Source organism: Plecotus auritus (genome assembly GCF_963455305.1).
Source record: "Plecotus auritus genome assembly, chromosome: 6".
Lineage (NCBI taxonomy): Eukaryota > Metazoa > Chordata > Mammalia > Chiroptera > Vespertilionidae > Plecotus > Plecotus auritus.
The window spans coordinates 77,533,350-77,547,317 of record NC_137773.1 but is presented as its reverse complement, the minus strand read 5'-3'; positions in this window follow the sequence as shown (position 1 = coordinate 77,547,317).

Below are 13,968 nucleotides of genomic sequence, written 5' to 3'. Positions count from 1 at the left end.
CATAAATAAAAAGAGGTAAACTAATTTGTCAATTTTTTATCATTGTTGACACATAGGTTTAGTAGAAGTAAGTAAGAAAAAAGAATTTTCTATGAAAAGGTGTGCACATAGAAATGAAGACTTTATAAGTAAGAGAAAACAATGATTCCAGAGAAAAGATGTCAAGGTATGTTAAATGAAGATATTTTTAAAAATCTCACAGAAATGAGTACATCATCCAGGATATCAAAGGACCTTAATTAGGCATTTTTCATTTTTATATTACCTACTGTGGGAAGTGGGCCCGATCAGTGTGTTTTAGGTTTCTCATAGCACATTTCACTTTCCTGTTTTTGTTTTTTCTATTTGTACAGGGGTTCCTGATGTTATTACTTTAAGTGCTCTCAGTATTTAATGATCTTATGTTGACTGTGGATATTCATGTTATAAATAAAAGTTGGCATGGATATGCAAATTATTGAATGCAATTTGACAAATTTCTAATGTGTATTTTTGCCCCAACCACTCTGTCTAAATTTGTGCTCAAGACCATTAATTTATTTAGGCCTGCATTATTCATTTATGTTTCCCAAGTGTGTAGCACAGTGTCTTAACATTATGTGGTTTTATTAATATTTTGTTCACAGAAAAAAGTAACAAATCAGTACTGCCAAAAGTCATTGTGCTTGTACCAGATTTCTCATTTGCATAAAGATGTGCTAATGTGTTTGTATTATTGAGGCAAATATTTTTGTATTTCCATTTTTCATACAAGCTTATGACATAAATGCATCTACATGAAGACTGAAATTGAAAATGATCTTGCAATCCTAAAAATGTGGGATATTTTTGCCTTGTGAGAAAATAGTATCCCATCCCCCAAAGACTTCCTCCATCCCTTTGGGATTATTTATTTCCTTTGCATTTCTGAAGGTATTTTGTTTTGTCTTCCATATACTCCCATCTGCAATTGCTACCCTTCTAGTTTGATTTTATTCCATTTTACATGGTGCTAAATGTGGGGGAGCACAGGATAGTTGGTTGGAGAATCTGTAAGAAGAAATTTCTGAAAGGTCGGGGGCCTCTAGGGTGACCTTGCAAAAGGCAGTAGACCCTGCCTTGACTTTTCCAAACAAGTCTGAGCCCCCAGGTGTTTACCAGAATCTTTATGCTTAATATTAGTGTCCTTGCTTAAAGGACACTGCAGATACATGTGTCCTCCCAAGATTACTTACCCTACTGATTGTATCTAAAAGATAAACTTTATCTCAAACTGCTGTTACAATAAAGGCCTGAAGAGGCAGGTGATCAAGGCTGTCTGGTTCCTTTAGACAGGCAGTCCCTTAGCCCTATTTTTCACAACAATCCTGTGTCAGAGTAATCATTCATCTGTTGCTCAGGGTCTGCTGGTCAGCCCCAGCAGCTAAAAATTGTTCTTCTTTCTAAGAATATAATAAAATATAAACACATTTAAGTAACATACATCTAACCCAGGTACTTCTTCCTTCCAGTAACACCATTGTCTATTGCTGACTGAACATTATAATACATACTAATATATGTATAACACAATTGATAAACTCCTTTTTATATCCCAACAGTTTTGTCAAATTGACCATTCTCTGTACTTTAATTACCACTGTCCTTCTCACTATTATTCATAGCCTAAGTCATACTTTTCTAAAGTATTAGTAACAACGTATTAAAGCACAATTTTGTTCCTTTCAACCAAGTAAAAGATACTAATAGGAAATAATAGGTCTCAGAGATCCCTCTCAAGATGTGAATGCGTGGTAAAGACTCTTGTCTATGAGTGTGCATGTGTGTGTGTGTGTGTGTGTGTGTGTTCATGCATACACAAATCCTACTGCTTCTTTCCTTTACACAAAATTCTCGAGTGACTTACCAGCAGAAGAATTAATGATTCCCAAGGTCCTTTCTAGCGAAAGACATACTCATTGATGGTTTGGATTTTCCTTTGAGACCTCACATGACAAGGAGAAATATAAATACCTCTCCCCTTTTTGTTTCTGGATTGATTAAATTCTAGATGTAGTTACCTAGCAGCAAGACTCTCCCAGTGCTACAGACCATGGCAACTGGTTAAAGTTCCTCTTCATTGTGACTCTACCATCTCCATCAAACTTTACTTCTAGCTACTCTTCAATAGGTATAAATGTGACTAATCTCCATCCTATGTGCTTCCTACAGTATAAACACTTTAGCTGCAGTAATGTTGATTAAACTGTTGCCTTGATCCCAGATTATTTCCTCAACAATGAACCATACTGTGGTTCAAGTATGTCAAGTTCCAGAAAGAGATTGAACCTGATGTAGAATATTTTACAAAGAATCCAGACATTGTTAATCATCAATAATTTTCTCTCTAAGGTCAATGAAATAACACAGAGACATTTCATATCTGCACAGAAATATATTTCATTTGTTAAGAAAACCACTGTCAGTAGGAAAAGGAAAAGAAAATTTAGCAGCAGAGAGAGGTGTGTAAAAACTGGAGTGGAAATAAGCTTAATAGGTAAATTGGCTGGCAGTTTAAAATCATCAATATAGGCAGAATTATATTCGGCAAATTGCTGATGTAAACCAAGGAAGCAAGGTTAGTTATTCATTATCCTTGCGAGTTTACCTGTGGGACAGAGACAGGTAATGTCTGCCAGCTTCATACCTGCCAGTGTCTTTCTATTTTCCCTCCATTTTAGTAAGTCCATTCCAAATCTGCATTTTTTTCCCTCATGGAATTTTTCACTTTCTGGCTTTCATCACAACTAGTTTCTAAAGAATCTACTTAGAACTATGACTGTGTTATTCTCTCTGATGTTTTTAGTACTGCTATAATAAAGCACCACAGAGACTTATTGCCTGACAATTCTAGAGGATAGAATTCCAAAATCAATGTCTACAATGCCTTACTCTCTCTGAAGATACCAGGGAAAGATTTATTCTAGACTTCTCTTCTGGTTTCTGGTAGGTTCTTGCCTTGTGCAGCATGATTCAATTTTGACATGATTCTCTTCCCCTGCCCAAATTTGCCACTTTAAATAGGACATCAGACATATTGAATTTGGGCCCACCCAATTCCATGTCTGTAATGACCTTGTTCCCAAATAACAACATTTTCTGAGGTACTTGGTGCTTGGCTTCAACATATGAATTTTAGGTGATGCAGTTCAAACCTGACAATCTCTTTCGCTTAATTTAATGGCTGGATACCCAAATTTAATTACCTTGTTATTGGACAGAGGAGGAGATACATTTAAGAAAATATTGATATTTAACATAAAAAATTTCATATCCTAGAATATTTTTAGGCTCTATTCTTAAACTGAAAAAGGATTTATTTGGTCAACTTTAGTGAACTAAATAGCTTTCTTTTCCTCATGATAATTGATTACTTATTTCATCCTTTTTCATGTTTTACCTTGGCTTAAAATGTGTTATCTATGTTATTATATTTATGCATTATAATTTCATTTCTAAGATACTAGTGTAAATAGTATTTTTTTAAAAATTTCAAATTCCAGTTGTTGAAAGTGTCCGACTTTTGTACAGTAACCTTACAGTATATTCTTCAAACTTGGCACAACCACTGATTTGTTTCTGGAGTTATTGTTGATTCTTTCAGATTTTCTTTGTAGAGCATCAAGTCATCTGTAAATAGAAGCAGCCTTATTTCATAATTTCTAACATGTATAACTTTTTATTTACTTTTTTATTATGTTAACAAACTCTTGCAACATCTTACAATAATACGTTAGTAAACAGTGGTAAGCCCTGCAGGCATGGCTCAGTGGTTGAGTGTTGACCTATGAACCAGTTCATGGTTCTATTCCCAGCCAGGGCACATGACTGGGTTGCAGGATCAATATCCAGTGTGGGGCATCAAGGAGGCAGCCAATCAATAATTTTCTCTCATAAGTGATGCTTCAATCTCTCTCCTCCTCTCCCTTTCTCTCTGAAATCAATAAAAATATATTTAAAAAACAGTATGGAAAATTATAGGATGTTGAAAAAAGAGATAGAGGAAGACATAAACAAGTGGAAGAATATACCATGTTCATAGACTGGTAGAATAAATATCATTAAAATGTCCATACTATCCAAAGAAATCTATAGATTCAGTGCAATCCCCATTAAAATACCATCCTGGCATATTTCACAGACCTAGAAAGAACTCTCCAAAAATTCATCTGGAATAAAAAAAGACCCCGAATAGCCACAGCAATCCTGAGAAATAAGAACAAAGTTGGAAGGATGAAAATACCAGATATCAAATTATATTACAAAGCCACTGTTCTTAAAACTGCCTGATACTGGCACAAGAACAGACATATAGATCAATGGAACAGAATAGAGAACCCAGAAATCAACCCAAGCCGTATGCTTACTTAATATTTGACAAAGGAGGCAAGAGCATACAATGAAGTCAAGACAGTCTCTTCAATAAATAGTGTTGGGAAAATTGGACAGATACAAGCAAAAAAATGAAACTAGACCACCAACTTGCACCATACCCAAAAATAAACTAAAAATGGATAAAGGACTTAAACATAAGACAGAAAACCATAAAAATCTTAGAAGACTCCATAGGCAACAAAATATCAGACTTATGTTGTAGCAATATATTTACCATAATGCCTAGGACAATGGAAACTAAGAAGAAAATAAACAAATGGGACTACATCAAAATAAAAAGCTTCTGCACAGCAAAAGAAACTATCAACAAAACAACAAGAAAGCCCACTGCATGGGAGAACATATTTACCAATGTTATCTATGATAAGGGTTTATTCTCCAAAATTTACAGGGAACTCATACAACTTGACAAAAAGAAGATAAATAATCTAATAAAAAATGGGCAAATGACCTAAATAGACACTTTTCAAAAGCAGACACACAGAAGGCCATGACATGTATAAAAACATGCTCAAAGTCACTAGTCATCCAAGAAATGCAAATCAAAATGACAATGAGGTACAATCTCACACCTATCAGAATGGTTTTCATCAACAAATCAACAAATGACAAGTGCTGGCAATGATGCAGGGAAAAAGGAACCCACTTGCACTGCTGGTGGGAATGCAGACTGGTGCAGCCACTGTGGAAAACGGTATGGAGTTTCCTCAAAAAATTAAAAATGGAACTCCCATTTGACCCAGTAATCCCACTATTAGTAATATATCCCAAGAAATCATAAACACCAATAAGAAAGAATATATGAACCCCTATGTTAATAGCAGCTCAATTTACAATAGCTAAGATTTGGACATAGCCTAAGTGCCCATCAGCAGATGAGTAGATTAAAAAACTGGGGTACATCTACAATGTAATATTACACCACTGTAAAAAAGAAAGAACTTTTACCATTTGCAAAGGCATGGATGGACCTGGAGACTATTTTGCTAAGCGAAATAAGCCAGTCGGGGAATGATAAATATCACAGGATCTCACTCACTTGTGGAAACATAATGAACAATATAAACAGATAAACAAGAATAGATCCAGAGATATAGAAGCATCGAACAGACAATCCAACCTCAGAGGGAAGTCAGGAGGAGAGGGGGTAAGAGATCAACCAAAGGATTTGTATGCATGCATATAAGCATAACCCATGGACACAAAAAGTAGGGGGGGTGTGAGGGCATGTGCTGGGGGGTAGCAGTGGGTGGGGAGAGGTCAATGGGGGGAAAATGAGACATATGTAATACTTTCAACAATATAGAATTTAAATTTTTAAAAAGTTTCTATCTGGATTCCTTTATAGGAATAAAAGCACTTTTGTCTGTAATGGCTGACTATTGTTATAAGGGATATAAGCAGGGGACCTCCTATTCACCATCTTTATGGACGTATAATAACTTTGAGAGGTTTGGAAGGATTTCAAAAGATATAGGAAGTAATTCGAAGTGAAAAAATAATGTATCAAAAGTTAGGATTTCAGTAAACACACTGCTCATGTGGTAACGAATTGAAGGGCTGTTCAAATATATTGTAGTCTTTCCAAATAGAAGAGTTGAGTGGCATGAATGAAAATAGGCAGAGGATTATTGAGAATATTACTAAGTGTCATATTAACAAGATTTTATTCTTTTGGCCATGGGCCCCATAGCCACAAGCTAGATAATGTTCACAGCATAGATAGTAAGCAGAGGATTTTTCCTCTTGAAGGCAAGATGAATATGTCATAGATCTCTTCCTGAAAGGAAAATAGTATAAGACTTAGTGAAGTTTTTGCATTTCCCTCATTACTAATACTTTGAATATCCTTTTATAAGTTTACTGGCCATTATATAGCCTCTTTTTAGTAATGACTGTTGAAGCTCTTTGCCAGTTTTCTATTGGGCTCTATGTCTTTTTCACATTGATTCGAAGATCTATCTGTCCTATCATAAAGTTGTACTTCTATGTTTTCCTTCAACAGCTTTATCATCAAACTTTGACACTTCGATATGAAGTCAAGCAGCATGATGTAGAGATAAAGATGTATCTTTTACAAATTGATATCCTATCTACCCAGCACAAGTTATTGACAAGATCATTTGGCTTCTTGTGAAGGAGAGACTGTTCCATGATGTAACTGCTGTCTGTCCCACAAGCTGGACCCAGTACATAAAGGAGGTTGCTTTCTGTAACACCACCCCACCCCACCCCCTTAGAGACTGTCTGATAGTAATTGATGTTATTCTGACATAAATCAGCACCGTTCTCTTGCTTCCTATTATGTGATGGTTCCTGGCATCAAAAGGCTCTATCTATGGCTCTTGCTCTAACCTCCCCCTCTCACTATTCTAACTTTCCATTTAACCCCACAGAATTTCTTTTAATTCCTAGAACCCTTTGTTGTGGGCCTTTAAACATGTACACTCTTTAAGGAACAATCTCCCCTGATCCCTGATCACTTCTGCCTGACTAATTCCCATTAATTCTTCTCATATCATCTCCTTTACTTTTGTTTTTTAACAGTTTGAAAATAATGTGCATGATTATGATTTTCTTTGCATTTATCCTCTCAAAGTTTGCTGAGCTTCTTAGGTTGGTGACTTAATGTTTTAAATAAAATTTAGAAATATGTTGGACCACTGATTCTTTTTTTAAAAAAAATATTTCATTGATTTTTTACAGAGACGAAGGGAGAAGAATAGAGAGTTTGAAACATCAATGAGAGAGAAACATCAACCAGCTGCCTCCTGCACACCTCCTACTGGGGATGTGCCTGCAACCAAGGTACATGCCCTTGATTGGAATCGAACCTGGGACCTTTCAGTCCCCAGGCCGACGCTCTATACACTGAGTCAAACCAGTTAGGGCAGGACCATTGATTCTTAAATTTTTTGCCACTCTTCTCTTTTTCTGAGCCTTCAAAACTATATATATATCTTAGATTGCTTAATGTTCACAGGTCAGGTTTGAGAATTGGGATAACCCAAAATTTGTAGAGTATTGAGATATTTTTTTTTCTTATCAGTTAAAGTTCTTGTAAAAATTAATGATATATATATTTTATATTTTTGAACGATTTAACTGAAAAAGTAATCTGAGATTGGCCAATTCTTTGGAATACTGATTCAATCTCTCTAATATTTATTTTAAATGCTGTCTTGATAATTTGCATTGTTTATTATACTTGTTTATCCAAATAGTCAAATTTATTGGTAACAAAACTAATCATATTTTTTTTTTATTATAAATGCTTTTTTGTGATGTCTCCTTTCTATTTCTGCTCATGGTAACCTATGTTTTCTTTCATTTATTTTCTTAATGAGGCATATTAGGGTTTTATGATATTTTAAATCTGTGTGTGTGTGTCGTGTGTGTGTTTTAATCCTCACCTGAAAATGTCCATTGATTTTTTTAGACTGAAAAAGAAAAACATTGATGTGAGAGAGAAACATTGATCTCTCTAACCCCTACACGTGCCCTGACTGAGGACTGAGCCCACAACCCACGAAAGTGCCAACAGGGAACCAAACCCTCAACCCTCTGGTGCATGGGACCATGCTCCAACCAACTGAGTCACTTAGCCAAGGTTTATGATATTTTAAAAATTAATTCAATAACCCCTGGCCAGTGTGACTCAGTTGGTTGGGCCTCATCCTGTGCACTTAAAGGTTGCTGGTTTGATTCCTGGTCAAGGGCACAAGCCTTGGTTTCAGGTTCCATCCCTAGTAGGGAGCATGCAGAAGGCAGCCAATCAATATTTGGCTGCCTCCTGCTCTCACATCGATATTTCTCTCTCTCTCTCTTTCCATTACTCTCTTTCTAAAAATCTATAAACTGAGGGAGGAAAAATGGCGGGGGATTAAACAGACATGTTCCGAGCCTTGCCCCGGAGCAGAAAGAAAGAACAACTGAGGGTCGCACGAAGAGTGTTTGTTGGCAAGTTAAAGGACAGCTAAACTCCAGAAGAAGGTGGGGGACTGCTAGAGGGGGTTCCCCTGACCGGGCAGCCCCCACTGCAGCTGGGTCCCCTCCCGGAGCTAAGGGCTCCGACGAGGAGTTTGTGCCATCTTGAACGGGAAAGTGGAGCTTATCGGAAAGCCTGAGAATCCACAACTGCGGCACCCAAGGAACAGCTGAGAGCCCCAGAACACCAGTCCCCAATTGGCACAAACACGTGGATTCAGAGGAGCTCTACACTCACCACGGAAAGGCCAGATTTCGCCTGGGATAAGGTGAGGTCTCTGGCGGGAGAGAGGAACGCACGTTTTGCGGGAGCTGGAGGACCAGGGAAGTCTGTGCCTAGAAAAATCTGTGGCTGTTGGGGCTGGCATGATCCGTGAGTGTGGAAGGGGGTCCTCAGAGCTGCTAACAGAAGGAATCTCTAAAAACCAACCCATTTTGATCTGACGGGCAGGGACACCCTAAGAATTTCAAAGGGGTGCTGGCTGCTTAGACTTGCGCGCAGACCCATTGTTCGCACACTTGGGCTTTTTCCTCTTCAAATCCTTGCTTCTGATTACTAAGCCCAATACATAGGATCACCCAGTTGGGGACACCCTGGGAGACTGCAGGGGAAAGTGTTTTTCTGGAACCTGGGGATCGGAGCGGGGAGTGACCATCCGAGAGCCAGCTCTGAGGCAGCCCACTCCCACAAACCGGTAGTGAGTGCCTCAGGGAAAGAAGGCTCTAACACTGCCTAGAGAGGCCATAGATAGACCCAGAAGTCAATCCAGAAACACTGCCACCCAGGGGCTGAATCACAAATTGACTCTTGTGTAATCAAAAATAAAGGACTACAAGAAATTAAGACATACCGTCTGCTTAAAATCAGGACTGGCTTACAACACTGAAGAGCAGTGGAATGCAGGGAACTGCAATACTGTCTGGACTGAGAAACAGGCGTGCCAAACAGAAAAACAGAGGAAGTGAATGACCTTCACTACTCCACATTTTATTTTTATTTTTAATTTTTTAATTTTTTTTATTTTCATTTTTTGCATCTTTTACTCAAGAAACTAATATTTTTCTTTTTGCCTCACTTGATTTTACATTTTTAATTATTACATTTTTATTTTCAATCTGTATTATTACTACTGCTATTTTATCTTTTTTTTTTAAGTGTCATTTTATTTTCTCTTCATTTTACTTTGGGATTAGTGTTCTACATTCTATTTTCATCTTTCCTTTAGCATCATTTTACTCTATCTCAACCCTACCTTTATGCCATCACTCTCTTCCTAACCTTCCCCTTTTCAGTGTCCTGTTTATCTTACCCCTTTCCTGCTTTAGATATTCCCTATTTTTTCTGTTTACCCCCTGTTAAAATTTCACCCTACTTACATATATAATCTCCAATCCCCTGCTCCAAGTCCATACACACCTCTCTCTTTGCTGTCTTAACTATCCAAAAAATTGTTTTTCTCTCTGTCCTTTTGTTGTTGCTTGCTTGAATGTTGATTATATCGAATTTTTATGCTTTTTTGTGAGATAGTTTTGCTTATTCTTCTTTTGTTTGTTTATTTTTCTGTTTGTTTTGTGCTTCTGTTTTCCCTTGCCTCACTCAATATTAGTTGGTGTTGTAGTTTGTATTAATCCCCATGTACTTGTTGCTGGCATTTGCTGGGATTAGTGATTGTTCTATTGGAGTTTTATCCTCATATATATAGTTTGTTCCCCTTTCTCTCTTAGTCTCTTTCTTGTCTCTCTTACTTTTTTCCCCCCCATTTCTCAATTTCATTTTGACACTCCTTTTATTTTCCTTTCGTTCTTTTTCCTCTTCTTCTTTCTCTCCTATCCCCTAATTTGCCTTTCTCTGGTGGTCACCTTTATTGGAGGTTATTAATATCGTGAATACATTTCTGTTCAGTGCCTTGTGTGTTGTACCTGGTAGTGCTGTATTTTGTGCCTTTAAATCAACACAGAAGAGAGAGAACTACATAACCAGACATCCAGAGAAGAGAGACCATGGGTAGACAAAAAAACAGCCCGCATATGAAAGAAAAGCAGGCATCACCAGAAAAGGAAGTAAACGAAATGGAGGCAAGCAACCTTCCAGAGAAAGAATTCAGAGAAATGGTCATAAGGTGGCTGAAAAGAATGGAAGACAAATTCGACAATATGAGCAAGAACCAAGAGGAAATGAAGAAGAACCAAGAAGAAATGAAAAATGACATCGCTGCTGTAAAGAACTCAATAGAAAGCATCAAGAGTAGACTAGAAGAAGTAGAGGACCGCATCAGTGAGCTAGAAGACAAGATGGGAAAAAATACCCAAGTAGAGCAACTTCTAGAAAAAAAAATTAAAAGGCAGGAGGAGAGCCTGAGGAAACTTAGGGACAACATGAAATAAAACAACATCCACATAATAGGGGTTCCAGAAGGAAAGGAAGCTGAGCAAGGAATAGAAAACCTGTCTGAAGAAATAATGACAGAAAACTTCCCTGGTATAGGGAAGAAAAAACCCACACAAATCCAAGAAGCTCACAGAGTCCCAAGCAAAATGAACCCCAAAAGACTGACACCAAGGCACATTATAATTAAATTGGCAAACACCAACGACAAAGTAAGAATCTTAAAAGCGGCAAGAGAGAGACAGAAAGTTACATACAAAGGAACCCCCATCAGACTAGCAACTGATTTCTCAACAGAAACTCATCAGGCCAGAAGGGAATGGAATGAAATATACAAAGTCATGCAAAGGAAGGGTCTGAATCCAAGAATACTGTACCCAGCAAGGCTATCAATCAAAATTGAAGGTGAAATCAGGAGCTTCACAGACAAAAAAGGACTAAGGGAATTTATTACCACTAAACCAGCAATGCAAGAAATGCTAAAGGGTCTGCTGTAAAAAAAAAAGAAGAAATAGGAAGCAAAGAAGGAACACAGGTGTAAAGAATAGGAATGGTGACAAATAAGTACCTATCAATAATAACTTTAAATGTAAATGGATTAAATGCCCCAATCAAAAGACATAGGGTAACGGATTGGATAAGAAAACATGACCCATGTATCTGCTGTCTACAAGAAACCCACCTCAGAAAAAAAGACGCACACAGACCGAGGGTGAAGGGATGGGAAAAGGTTTTCCAGGCAAATGGAACTGAAAAAAAAGCTGGGGTAGCAATACTTATATCTGACAAATTAGATCTCAAAGTGAAGGACATAACAAGAGATAAGAAAGGCCACTTCATAATACTAAAGGGAGCAATCCAACAAGAAGAAATAACTCTGGTAAACATATACGCACCCAATAGAGGAGCGCCTGAATACATAAAAATCTCCTGGAGGATATCAAGGGAGAGATTGACAACAATACAATCATAGTAGGAGACTTTAATACCCCACTATCACCATTGGACAAATCCTCTAAACAAAAAATCAGCAAAGAAACATCAATCCTAAATGACTCACTAGACCAGATGGAATTACTTGACATCTTCAAAACATTTCACCGCAAAGCCACAGAATAAACATTCTTCTCAAGTGCACATGGGTCAATTTCAAAGATAGACCATTTGTTGGGACATAGGCAAAGTCTCTTCAAATTCAAGAAGATAAAAATCATATCAAGCATCTTCTCAGATCACAGTGGCATAAAACTGGAAATCAACTACAATAAAAACAACCCAAAGAAATCAAACACATGGAGACTAAACAGCATGCTATTAAACAATGACTGGGTTACCAGAGAGATCAAGGAAGAAATAAAAAACATCATGGCAACAAATGACAATGAAATCACTACAATCCAAAATCTATGGGACACAGTGAAAGCAGTCTTGAGAGGGAAGTTCATAGCTCTACAAGCCTAGTGCAAAAAACAAGAAACAATGGTAATAAATTACCTAGCCCTACAACTCAAAGAGTTAGAAAAAGAGCAATAAGAAAAGCCCAGTGTAAGCAGAAGGAAGGAAATAATAAAGATCAGGGTGGAGATAAATGACATAGAGACCAAAGAAACAATACAAAAGATCAACAAAACCAAGAGCTGGTTCTTTGAAAGGATAAACAAGATTGATGAACCTCTAGCCAGGCTCACCAAGAAGCAAAGAGAGAGGACCCAAATAAAAAAAATCAGAAATGAAAGAGGTGAAATAACAACAGATCCCGCTGAAATACAAAGGATTGTTAAAAAATACTACAAACAACTCTATTCCAACAAACTGGACAACCTGGAGGAAATGGACATATTCCTAGAAAAATATAACCTTCCAAAACTCAATCAGGAAGAATCTAAACAGCTCAGTATGCCAGTAACTATGGAAGACATTGAAGCAGTCATCAAAAAGCTTCCAGCAAACAAAAGCCCGGGGCCAGAGGGCTTAACAGGAGAGTTTTACCAAACATTCAAGGAAGAACTAAAACCTATCCTCCTCAGACTATTCCAAAAAATTCAAGAGGAAGGAATACTTCCAAGCTCCTTCTATGAAGCCAGCATCACCCTAATACCAAAACCAGATAAAGACAACACAATGAAGGAGAATTACAGGCCAATATCCCTCATGAACATAGATGCCAAAATCCTCAACAAAATTCTAGCAAATCAGATCCACTAGTACATCAGAAAGATCATACACCATGACCAAGTAGGGTTTATCCCAGGAATGCAAGGATGGTACAATATCTGCAAATCAATAAATGTGATACATCACATAAACAAATTGAGAGATAAAAATCACATAGTCATATCAATTGATGCAGAAAAAGCATTTGACAAAATCCAACACCCTTTCTTGATAAAAACTCTCAACAAGGTGGGAATAGAAGGATCATACCTCAACATAATAAAAGCTATATATGATAAACCCACAGCAAACATCATACTTAATGGACAAAAACTAAAACCATTTCCCCTAAGAACAGGAACAAAACAGGGAAGCCCACTATAACCACTACTGTTTGACATAGTACTGGAAGTATTAGCCATTGCAATTAGACAAGAAGAAGAAATAAAAGGCATCCAACTTGGAAAAGAAGAAGTAAAGCTGTCCTTATTTGCAGATGACATGATATTGTACATAAAAAACCTGAAAGACTCCATCAAAAAACTAACAGACTTAATAAATGAATTCAGCAATGTAGCAGGATACAAAATTAATGCCAAGAAATCTATGGCATTTCTATACACCAATAGTGAACTTACAGAAAGAGAGACTAAAAAAGCAATCCCATTTACCATCGCACCAAAAAAATTAAGATACTTAGGAATAAACCTAACCAAGGAGGTAAAAGACCTATACACAGAAAACTATAGGACACTGAAAAAAGAGATAGAGGAAGACGTAAACAGATGGAAGAACATACCATGTTCATGGATTGGTAGAATCAACATCATTAAAATGTCCATACTACCCAAAGCAATCTATAGATTCAATGCCCCCCCCCCCCCATTAAAATACCAACGGCATATTTCACAGACCTAGAAAGAACTCTCCAAAAATTCATCTGGAATAAAAAAAGACCCCGAATAGCCACAGCAATCCTGAGAAAGAAGAATAAAGTAGGAGGGATCTCAATACCAGATTTCAAGCTG